General features: G+C 47.9%; 1 protein-coding gene across 1 annotated transcript in view; it reads right to left on the bottom strand.

The window, feature by feature from the left end:
* Positions 1–9,752, bottom strand: part of PSD2 (pleckstrin and Sec7 domain containing 2) — a 95,851-nt gene extending 86,099 nt beyond the window's left edge. Inside the window, exon 1 of the mRNA XM_016214163.2 lies at positions 9,660–9,752. The gene's annotated coding sequence lies outside the window, so the exon portion shown is untranslated. The remainder of the gene's footprint in view (positions 1–9,659) is intronic.
* Between the last annotated feature and the right edge of the window lie 2,647 nt (positions 9,753–12,399).

Here is a 12,399-nt window from a genome sequence, read left to right on the forward strand (position 1 = left end):
GAGAGGTTAAAATTATTTTATTAATAATACTAAGACATTATTTGACATTTGTACTGTGTTGAAATTTGTATTGATGGTGCAAAAGCAACAGTAAGTAAAACTGTTGGTACCAACACAACTCAAGGCAAACTGTACTAGGATTCTTTGTATTGGCCACTTTCAAAAGCTTCCGTTTAAAAAAAAAAAAGCTAGTTTCACTTAAGGATGGCCTGTTGAAGTGCACTAGTGAAATTATTAATTTTATTAAATCAATTGAACATTGTGTGTAATGATATAGGAAATTCACATAATGTACTTCTGTAACGTGCCAAAGTATGATTGCTGCCACAGGGAAAAGCAATTGTGTGCAGTTTGAGTTAAGGGCTGAACCAGCTGCTTTTTTAACAGAACACCATTTTCACTTGACCAGAAAGAGTGACAGATAAACCTTTTTTTTTTAATTGACCGATTTTAGAGAGAGAGGAAGGGAAAGAGAAGGAGAGAAACAGCGATTTGTTTTTCCACTTATTTATGCATTCATTGGTTGACTCTTATATGTGCCCTCACCTTGGTGTATTGGGAAGACACTCTAACCAACGGAGCGACCCAGCCACCCAGGGCTGACAGACAAACTTTAGACTTGACTATTTGGCAGAGACATTCTCAAAATAATCAAGTCAAAAAATAAAAAACTAGTGAGCCTGTCACTTCAAAGAAAAGAACTAGCATTTATTGGCCATGATAAAATTATATTTTTTAAGTGAAAATTCCAATTTTGGAATATTTGTATAGGTCACCATAAGCTTGACAGCTTCCTAGTATATTTCTGATGAAATTGGTGGGGATAGTGATGGATTTGATTATATCATATTCTATAATGAAATATGTTAACATTTGAAAGATCTGCATAACTCAGTGAACTAATGTTTTCTAAATGACCGATGCATGTATCTTATAAAATCAGGCATGGGCAAAAGATCCATTCAAAGTGCAAGATAGACAAATGGACTTTAATGTTAACATAATATGATAGGGTTTCAGATTCTACATGGCAACCGACCTTTAAGAAACTATCACTTGTCAAGTTTTGGTGTAGTATCAAATTATCTGAAAAGGCTATGAAAATACTCCTCACTTTTCCCAGCAGAAATTTGTACGAAGCCAGATTTTCTTCATATACTTCAACAACAACAAACAAAACCAAACATATCACAGCAGATTGAAAACCAAAGCAGATCTGAGACTCCAACCCCAAGGGGGCTGTTTGCTCCATTAAACCAGAGAGTAATAAGATTTAAAAATGTCAAAACAATGTCACTCTTTTTGCTAATTTTGTTTTGTTCCAGAAAATAGTTATTTTTCAAAAAGTATATTATCTATGTTAACATGCAATTGAATTATTAGTTATTTTTAATTGAATGAATAAATACGTTTTTAAATTTTCTCAGTTTTAATTTCTAATATGGTAAATCTTTTTTTTTTTTTTTTAATATATCTTTGATTTCAGAGAGAGGAAAGGAGAGGGAGGGAGAGAGAGAGAAACATCAATGATGAGAGAGTCATTGATCAGCTGCCTTCTGCACGCCCCCTGCTGGAGACAGAGCCCGCAACCGGGGCCCGTACCCTGACCAGGAATCAAACCCCGATCTCCTGGATCCCAGGTCAACGCTCAACGGCTGAGCCACCCCCAGCCAGGCTAATATGGTAAATCTCGATGGATGTAATGTATATAAACAAAAGCTCAGGTGGCTCAGTTGGTTAGAGTGTCATCCAATACGCCAAGGTTGTGGGTTCGATTCCCAGTCAGGGCACAATTTAATGAATGCATTAAAGAATCAATTTAATGAATGCAAGAATCAATTTCATGAATGCATAAACAAGCGGGGCAACAAATTGGTGTTTCTCTCTCTCTCTCTCTCTCAAATCAATCAATTAAAAAAAAAACCCAACTTTTTTTAAAAGTTACATTTCTAAAAAAAGAAAGCTCTTTGAGGTCCTCAATAATTATTAAGCCTGAAATGGAGTCCTGAGGAAAAAAAGGTTGACAACTGCTGGTCTGGTAGTTCCACAGCAGGAAAGACTAAGGGTAGACATAACCATCTGCATCAGCACAGAGAGGCAGTGACCAAAAGGGGCTACCAGGGCTGGTTCCATTGAGGAGGTCCCAGCCCCAGGCATTGAAATCTGGGTGTGGTTTAGGAGGAGGGGCCTTGGAGCAGGGTGGGGCCACGTGACTTCAGGGTGAGGGTTCTGGCAGAGGCTTCTGGGGGTCCCCAACTTCCCTCTGCTGCCCCTGTAGGGGTTGTGTGTAGGGAAAGGCCCCAAACACACCACAGACCTCCAGGCACATAGGACTGAAACCCAGCCCAGGAGTTCTGGTCCTCCCCAGATGGCCTCCACCCTCCCCCTCACCACCCACGAAAAGGATTTGAGCCTTAAAATTATCGTCACCACTGCGCAGCAGACAATACAGAGGGGACATTATGTGCTGAGAGAGAGGCCTCCTTGTTGGCACTGCAGAGAGAGACAGCAGCGCTCTGTTCTAAGCAGGCCGGGGGCTACTCATGTGCTCCAGCCCAGACCCTCACACCCCAAAGTATATCCTCACCCCAATGCAGACTCACCCTGGGGGACCCCTCAGGCACATGCTACAGCACACAGGAGCCTTCAAGTTCGCTGGCTCCCCCCCACACCTCTGTGCACACCTCCACCCACCCACTACCTGCTCTGGGTCCTCACCAGCAGCCCCACACATCCCCATATCCACACCTACCCCTGGCACAGGCATCCTCACCTGGGGAGCCCTGACGGGGTGCAGGGGACACAAGGCAGCCACTCTGGGGACCCTGAGGACGCCATGCCTGCCTTGCCCGCCCTTCCCTGCACCGCCTGGCCGGGATCACAGGGTACTGAAACCAGCAGCCGCCTAGGCTGGGCCAGACGTGCCTAGACCCACAGGACGACACAAAGGCTGCCTTGTTGCTCTGCCAAACCCTCCCAGCTCTGAAGTGGGAGGAGGGACCAGGGCAACTGGCCTCTACCCCCAGTTCCTGGGCTGGCCCTGGAGCAGGACTGGACTTTAACCTCTTAGGCCATCGCCCCTGCTGGGGCAAGAGGGCAAGGTGAGGACAATCCAAACCTCCTGATAAAACTGACCAAAGAGGCCCCCAGGACCCGAGCTTAAACTCCACCAAAGATCTGTTTGTTTCTGAGTCGGATCCTTTCCCTCCCAACATTTGCACAGGTTGTTCCCTCTGCTTGTAGCTCCCTCCCCTTCCCTTGTCTGGGGACACTTTCCTTTTCCTTTGGGACATTGTTGAGAGAGCACCTCTGCCAAGAACCCCTCCTGACCCCTGGGCTTCCCCATCTAATTTCCCCACGGAGCTCCAGATACCCAAAGGAGAATGTCCAGCGCCACCCAGCCTGGGGCCTGGCTCGCAGGCAATGGCAGTCCTGGCAGAGGAATAGGTAAGTGGGTACAGCCGGGCCTGTGGACTCAGTCACAACTCAGGCCCCAAGACCACACTGTGGCAGGGGTGGACAGGGGGTAGCGGTACCAGCCCAAATCATACACCAAGACAGCCACCAGTCTCAGTGACACAGAAGGGAGTTCCTTGGAGGAGCCGACTTTCTCACATCCAGGCCCTTGTTCTCTTTCCCTAGGACGCTCTTGCCCATCCATCTGCTTGCCAAGTCCTACTCATCCAAGTGAAAGCTGTTTTATTTTCTATTTAACATGTAGAGAGTACTTACCGTGAAGCAGGCACTGTTCTAAGGGATATTTCCATGTATTAACTGATTATCCTCGAAACTACCCTTTGAAGTAAGTGCTGTTATTATCCCACTTTAAAGATAAGGAAAGGAAAGCACAGCAAGGTTAAGCAACCCTTCCAAGGTCACACAGCTCTAAGTGGTTAAGCTATAATCAATCATTCGATGCTTAACCACAGAGACAGTTCTGAGAAATGCACTCTTAGGTGATTTTGCCATTAGGCAATTTCGTCGTTGTGCAAACACCACGGCGCACTTACACAAACCTAGATGGTAAAACCTACCACTGCAAATGCACGTGCTATACCTTTATACAGCTGACAGCACCGTAGGCTTGTTTGTACCAGCATCACCACAAACGCGTGAGTAACGTGCTGCACTGCCAAGTTATGACCGTGACATCATTAGGTGATAGAAAATTTCCAGCTCCATTATAATTTTATGGGACCACCACGGTATGTGAAATGTCATTATGTGGCACATGACTGTCATTGGAACCCAGGAAGTCACTTCCAGGCAGCCTTCCCTGGCCTCTCAGACCAGATTAGGGGTCTTTGCTGTGAGCATCCCCAACCTCAGACCTGAGATGTTACCATCTGTCTCCACTGGTTTGGCTCCCCTCTCTTGATGGTGAGCCCCTTGAGGGCTCCCATGGGAATACATTGGGGTGATCCCCAGGGACCCAGCCCCTAGCACAAACCTGGGCCACAGGGACTCTTAAGAAACACTGTTGACTAAATACCTTAAAGCACAATAAGGATGGCTGGACTCCCAATATCAAAGAGGGAAGGAGGTAGGGGCTTCCCAGAAAGGCTCAAGGAGTTCTCTCCCAAATCCACACACCATCTGCTTTGTCATTCACTGAAAGGCCTCTGCTTTCCCTGGGCACATGGAACTATGGCAAACTGGGGAGGGAAGAAGGGGCTCCCAGGCTCCACAGGGACACTTGGAGGTCCAGCTGCTCCCAGGTCTCCATGTCCCCCAGGCAATGTGTCTTAAAATCTTCAGGTACCAAAAAGTTAGAGCCTTCTTAGGGTTTACTGCCCCATTTCTCTCTTCTTACTCCAATTTTCCAAATTTTTGGACAGTTTCTCCAGTTCTTGTCCAATGTTTTCAAACTGATGCTCAGACCCCAACCAGTGGGACACCTGGACACTCAGGAAACCAGCCAGACTGCAGGGACCTCACACTTAAGGGTTGCCCTTTGGACAGAGCTTCTTCCTTTGCGAAGCTCCATTTCCATGGGCTGTGGCCCAAATAGGAGACACAACCAAGCCCCACCCTCCCATCAGTCCTCTCTGTACTTCCAAAGTAGGATCCATCCCACTCCCCCAAATAGTCTCTAGATGGGGGCCACCGGAACTTCAGTCCATCTCCCCAGCTCTGAAATTGGGTGAAAATGGTTGCAGGTCTTTGGGGACAGAGGCCTTCTGAGGACAGCCCCTCCCCTACCTCAGAGTCCAGTTCTCTGCCTGCCCCTTCAGCCCATCTTTCTGCTAATGCTGTTTAGACCTGGTCTCCCCTATGAAGGTGACTGAAATTGACAATGCCTTCCTCTATGAGAGGAGCTAGGGTCTTCCTCTATCCCACCCTACCCCCGGCCACTAAAGGGCAGTTACTAGAGAATTTGCTTCATAACCAAGGGAGGGTGGGGTTGGGGTGGCTGGACAGACGGAGCAAATTTCTCTGCAGGGCCCGGCCGGGCATGGCTCAGAGGTTGAGCATCAACCTAGGATCCAGGAGATCACCAGTCAGGGCACATGTGGAGGGTTTCCAGGCTTGATCCCCAGCAGGGGGGAGCCGATAAATGGCTCTCATCATTAATGTTTCTATCTCTCTCTCTCCCTCTCCCTTCCTCTCTCTGAAATCAATAAAGATTAAAAAAAAAATTCTCTTCAGGACTTCAGGCAGCAAGCAGTCTGTTTGTAAAGCAGCTGAGGGCTTTGCTTAAAGCTGCATGTGCAACCTCTATTTTTACTTAAATAATAGGTTACAAATCAATAAAAACAGTTTTCCAAAAGTGCTTTACATGGAGTGAAGAAAATGCCAGTTGCCCATATCAAAAAGTTAACTATTGGTACGATGTCATATGATGATGATGATGGAGATTTTGTGGACACCAGTCATGTTCTCCTCTCCCATCAGGCTGAGTGCGAGGCCTGCCTGGACTGACTGAGTCCATATCCCATGGAAATGTAACTCTACCTCAACTTCAACTGAAAAAATATGCTCCAAGCCATGAAGCCCTGGAGACATGTGTTATAAACCCCTAGATCTGCCCTGGTTGGGCACTGACTATGTGCAGGCACTTTGGATGCCCTTTGCCATTTTTCATGCCCACCCTACAGGAAGAATTGAATTACTGTATTCCCCCCATTTTACAGATGAAGAAACTGAGGCTGGGAGAGGCTATATAACAACAGTTGCTATTTACACAATGCTAACTAAACTCTATGCTGAGTGTTCCTAATTCGTCGTCTATCTGCTCCTCACTATCAGACCATCTTACTAATGAAAAAACTGGACAAAGGTTGTTGCCCTCCCTAGATCACAGAGCTAATAAGTGACAGAAATGAAACTTGAACCTACATCCTGGTCTGACACACTCCAAACTCTGGGCACACAAAATATGCATGATAAGGGCCCAAAAAGTAGCCCAAATAGAACTGTGGGGCTTGAGAGATAAAGGGTGGCCCCCTGTTTGTGGGAATAAGCACAGGACTTCATGGAAGAAGAAGAAACTCAATGAAACCATGAAGAACAGTCAGAGTTTTGACAAACAGAGATGGGGAGGCAGGGGACTCCAGGTGGAGGTAACAGCACGTGGAAAGGTTCTGAGGTGGGAACCTGTGCAGCATGTTTGGGTAGCAGCAAAGGGACAGTTTGCTCAGTCTGTGGAGCACAGGATAATGCGAAAGTGGGTAGAGAGCAGGTAAGGGTGAGGATGTGGCTACGGGAGAGGCAGTGGCAATGAATAGCTCAGGCTGTGAGTTTGAATCCTAGTTTTGCCACTGATCAGCTAGCTGTAAGATCTTGGAAAATTCTCTTCCCCTCCCAAAGCCTTGGTTTCCTTACCTATAAAATGGAAATAATAGTTCCACCAAACAGTGTTGTTCTGAGAATTCAGACAGACACTATGCCCAGCCTAAGGTAATTATTCAAGAACTGAGCGCTGTCATTCTTGTTACTGGGCCGTGGGGAGCCACAGAGGACTCCTGACAGAGAGGGGCTCAAGTAAGGCTGGCCTGGGAAAGGACTGACCCAGCTGCTGATGCCTCATCACAGAGGAGCCCCCAGGCTCAAGAAGAGTGAAAGCAGATCTTTGGATCAGGGCCACCCGAGTTTCTTTAACATCTCCTGTTTTATCTTTAAAGAGTCTTGTAGATTCCCCTATAAGCAATCCATGCTTGTTTCTAATAAAAAATAGCGTATTAAATTACTGAACTCTCTCCCTAGTAAGAGAAACATTCCAGGAAGCAGAGCCATTTATGCAGTGTCCCCAGCCCACACTCTCAGGCCCCAGGCTGAGCCACACAGGTGGATGCAGTCACAAGGAATTGCTTGGCTGTGAGTTCCCTGCGTTTAAGTGCCCCGGTTCTTTCCCCTGAAATGCACTCTCCTCCTACCCCAGCCCTAACCCCAGCCCCAACAGAGCTAGATTTTCAGAAATTTTTCCTTCACAACTGAAGGGTTATCTTCATCTCAAAACAAGTGTCAGGAGATTAACCAAAGAATTTATATGCATAAATGCATAACCCATGGACTCAGGTGAAGGCCTGAGTGGGTGTTGAGCGCTGGGTGGAAGGGGTCAATGGGGGAAAAAAGGGGACACCTGTAATTCTTTCAACAATAAAGATAAATTAAAAAACCAACAGTAAGTGTCTGCTTACCCGTCTCGAGAGACATCTTTCCTGACCACATCACCCTTTTTTTTTTTCTTATTTATTTTTTTGTTTGTTTGTTTCACATCACCCTATCTTAATGCTCGCCTAGCACTCCTCCTTGTCTGGTATTTTCTTTTTTATCTATTGCCAGCCTATCTTACCCAACCAGAATGTACGCTCCATAAAAGCAGGTCTTTGTCTTGTGCATCATTGTGACCCCTCCATAGAACAGTGCCTGGCACACAGCAGGTGCTCAATAAATACTTGAAGAAACAGGGGAGGAAGAGAGGGAGGAGAGAAAGAATTAATGAAGAACAAAATCTGGGTTTTTGTCCCCAAGACTAAGAGGCTCCTTTGAAGCCTCAGTCACTTCCTCTGTAGAATGGACAGGGCCTCTAGCCCAGGGACAGCCATGGCCACACTGTAGGGTCCTGTCCCCTCCCTGCAGTGCTGTCACAGGCCTGCCTCTGGAGCTGCCCTTCCCCACACCTCATCGCAGAGACAGAAATTAATTTCCCTTTGGCATGAACTGATTTTGATGAGCCCAGTCCCCGGCGATTCATCACAGACCTCTCGGGGAGCACTGCAGGGAAGGGCGGGCAGCGGCATGACTTATGGGCCTTGCAGCCCCAGACGCCCAGCTGCTTCTGATGGCTCCGGACACCTCCAGCCCCCCTAAATCAGCTGTGATGGAGCAACCTGGAGAGCTGCCCAGCCAGCCCTTTGGCTCAGTTGGTGCCCCTGGCAGGCGCCTCCCAGGTCAGGGGGCACAGGCTGTGCGGAAGCGGGTGACTTCATTCAGGCTGACTCACCCCAGCCAGCCACTAGGGATGGACTGCAACACGGAGGCGGTGGCAGTTCTCTTCAGCTTTGAGCTTTAGAGAAGGGAAATCCTCACCCTCCCTCAACCTCCTCAGGGCTTCCCCAAACCAGACTGTGCCCCCACCCCACACCATCAGCCTAGAATCCACACTATGTCCTACAAATAATCTGAAGAGGTCTGGGGCACAGCCCCAATGCCCACTTACCAGCCAGACAGAATAGACTAACCCTGTAACTTCTGAGACTCAGTTTTTCATCTGTAAAATGGGCATGGTGACCCCTGCTCCACCTACTGCTCAGTGGTATTGGGTGAGTCTGACTGATGTGAGGGTTTTGAAAATAGGGCAGTACCACGTGGAATAGGGGACAGGAGGCTGGATCAGTGGGCCCCCATGCCACAGGGTCAAGACAGGCCTCTTATCTAGGGCTGCAGTGCCTTGAATCAATGCCCTGCCCTTCCCTCTCCCCCATCACACCCACCCTCCACCACATTTAGCATCCTTAAGTTCTTCAGATAGGCTATTCTCCCACCTTCAGGCCTCTGTGGCTCTAAACTGTTCTCCCAGCCTAGGACTTTTTTTCTTTGCCTGGCTAAATCATATTGAACTCTCAGCCCTGAGCTTAAATATTACTTCCTCTGGGAAACCTCTCCTAGCCCCTCAGTTAGACACTTAGATGCTAGGGGCCCCAGGCCTGTGTCTCCACAGTCTAGTTGTTCCCCTAAGTCATCACAATCATCTCATGTCTGCCCCTAGATGTTGTCCGTGTCTTCCCCTGCATCCCCCCATCCCAGCCCAGTCAGAAAAGCTAGAACTTTTCAACCTAAAAAATCCCTTAAGATAGAGGCCACGCCTTCCAAGTCTGGGCTCCCAGAAGACTGAAACTGTGCCTGCCTCATAGTAGGTACTCACTAATATTGACTTACTTGAACTGAATTCCTCTGCCTACTCATGTTGCCTGGCAGTGGCTGGCTGAGGCACTGTGTTGAGAAGGATTCTGAGACTGCACAAACACACAAAAGCACCATATCTACCACAAATTGAGGGTTCAGTGCATGTCCACTGTTAACATTGGTGTTGCTATTAAGAGTTTGTTCCTGGGAATTTGTACCCTTGCCCTCCCTGCACCTACCCTATCACAATTCCATCAGCCCAGGAGTAGGGATGAGGGAGGCAGAGAGGGTTTCCTCTGAAATAACCTTACCTGCCTCTAGCAGAAAGAATATCCACATGAGTCAGGAGACTTGAATTCAAGACCTGCATCACCTTCTGACTTGTGTAGGAGACTGACTCCAATGCTCTGGGTCTCAGCATCTTCATCTGCAAAACAGGAATAATTTCCACACTGCTGACCTCACAAGGCAGCTTCGAGGACCAAATTCAGGTGTGGAGGCAGGTGCTGGGTTCACCTTCAAGAAGGATACACATCATCATCACCATGGACATGCCTCAGTCACTGCCATCAAGGCCAGGGTAGGGTCCAGAGGGTGGGGGCCCCAGAGCCAGAGCCATTCCCAGCCATGGTAGTCTCACCCCTACGCTCCCACCTTGAGACTTCCATCCTCATACAGTTGCAGAGCCTGCTGTGAAACCTTCAGAGCAGGGTCAGACCCCTACTCCCTCACTCTCTGGCTATGTGATTTTGGGCAAGACCACCTCACTGAACATCATTTCTTCATTTATAAAATGGCAATGATGACGGTAGCTGCCTCCCAGACTTTGTAGAAAGATTGAGGTAATTGGGTAAAGAATGCACTCAGCATTCAGCCTGAGGCCCAGTAAGTGCTCAGTAAATATTATCCATTATCATCACCATCACCATCATCATTATCCCCCTAAATGCTGTAGCTCTGCATGGGGTAAGATGCCCATGTTAATTCTGGTCCTTCTCTACCCTACTAACTCTTGGAAGCTTTACAGCAAACTAGACTGTCATCCCCACTTCCTGGATGGGCAAAGTGAGGCTCAGAAAAGCTGGGACTTTTCAGACTGAAAAACTCCCTGAAGGCAGAGGCCATGCCTCTCAAGTCTGGGCTCCCCAAGGATTGAGACTATGCCTTCCCCATCAGACTGAGGGTTTTGTCTCCCTCACTGGCCCAGGAAATAGGTCTCTTTTTAGCTCCTGCCTCCCACCCCAGCCAAGCTCAGAGGAGCAGAAGGGAGTGAGGTCCAGCCTCCCTACCTCCTTGCAGCACAAGGAGAGGTTCAGGCTGTGAACATAGGTTGGCACTGGCCTGCCTTGTCCTAGCTGCCCAGGCTGATGCGAGAGGCCTCGTGACTGCTCCCTGCCCCCACACTGGCTCCAGCTTCCCGCCTGACTGGGCTGAGCACTTCAAAGCCTCTGAAAGGAGGCGGCAGCATCCAAGATGGCAGCTGGTAGGGGGAGTCAGGCAGCCCCCTGGCCCCCTGTGTGTATCTCCAGGCACTCCTGTCAATGTTGACTTGTAGGGCAGCAGGGGTCACCAAGGTCCTGGAGGATGGCTTTAGGTGCCCATAACATGGCCGAAGGAACAGTAAAGCTATCAGCATGCCAGTGAGCCTAGGCTGCAAAGGGCCAACTCCTTCATGCGAGCAGGCACTAGATGCCCACGTGCTGGTGGGAGATGGGGAGTCACAGAGAGTTAGCTCTCTCTCTCTCTCTCTCTCTCTCTGCACCATATAATAGGATTTTAAGGTGATACTATGGGCTGTGGCTTCTAGACCTAGGATCAAATCCTGCTTACCTTACTTCCTAGATGTGTGACCTTGGGTAGTGTTATGGGTTGAATTGTATCCCCTCCCAAACTCATATGTTAACATCCTTAACACCCAGTATCAGAATATGATTTTTTTTTTGAGATAGCACCTTTACAGAGATAATCAATCAATTGGATTGGGGTCTACCCTAATGACCTTGTTATTAGGGTGGACCCCAACCCAATACTACTGGTGTCCTTACAAGAAGGGGAAATTTGGAAACAGACACGCATAGAGGAAGGACAATTTGTGAAGAGACAGAGAAGATGGCTATTTACAAGTCAAGGAGAGAGGACTGGAACAATTCCTTCTCTCAGCCCTCAAAAGGAGGCTGCCAATACCTCGATTTTGTACTTCTAGTCTCCAGAACTGAGATAACAAATTTCTGTTGTTTAAGTCACCCAGTCTGTGGTACTCTGTTAGGGCAGCCCTAGGAAACTAATACAGATAGTGGCTGTTTCCCGGAGCCTCGGTTCCCATAGGCCTAAGTGGGAATTATAATGGTACTTGCCTCACAGGTTGCTATGAGGCTTAGATGAGATGGTACCTATAATGACTTACCACAAGATTAGTCACCCACAGATACTCAATAAATAGCAGCTGCTTTTACTATTATGGTTACTGTACACTCATATATTTACTGTATACACTTACACATTTACTCATCTATTCCAGGTAATACTGAACTGTATACCTTCCAAGCATCAGGCATGTGGGCCCTGAGGTTGAACAAATCTCTGTTCTCCAGGGTACTTGGCAATGAACAAAGATAGCCCTATCTTCATGGGACACATACAATCCACATACACACAAATTAGCTGATGGGTGTGAAAATGCCTAGGGGTTTGCCAACATGTGCACGTGTGTGTGTACTTAGGTGTTAATGTGTGCCTTGGTGCATCAGTATACCCATGTGCACATGTATGTTAGGATCTGCATCTAGGTGCCCAAGTGCATAACTGTTATGTTTGTGCATAGTGTGTTATACATGTGGTGTTTTAGCATGTGTGTGTACAAATGTTCATGGGTACATGAATGTGCCTGTGAGAGCATCAGAACAGATGGGCCAGTGTGAGTCTGGATGAGTGTGGCTGAGAAAGGGTGGATATGTGGGCCAGAGCGTGTAAGAACAGGGCCCAAAGCTGGTGCCCTCGGCTACCTACAACCTAAGCAGAAGCTCTGAGGTCATCTCAGCCATCCACCAGCCT

Source organism: Miniopterus natalensis, chromosome 4 (genome assembly GCF_054644295.1).
Source record: "Miniopterus natalensis isolate mMinNat1 chromosome 4, mMinNat1.hap1, whole genome shotgun sequence".
Lineage (NCBI taxonomy): Eukaryota > Metazoa > Chordata > Mammalia > Chiroptera > Miniopteridae > Miniopterus > Miniopterus natalensis.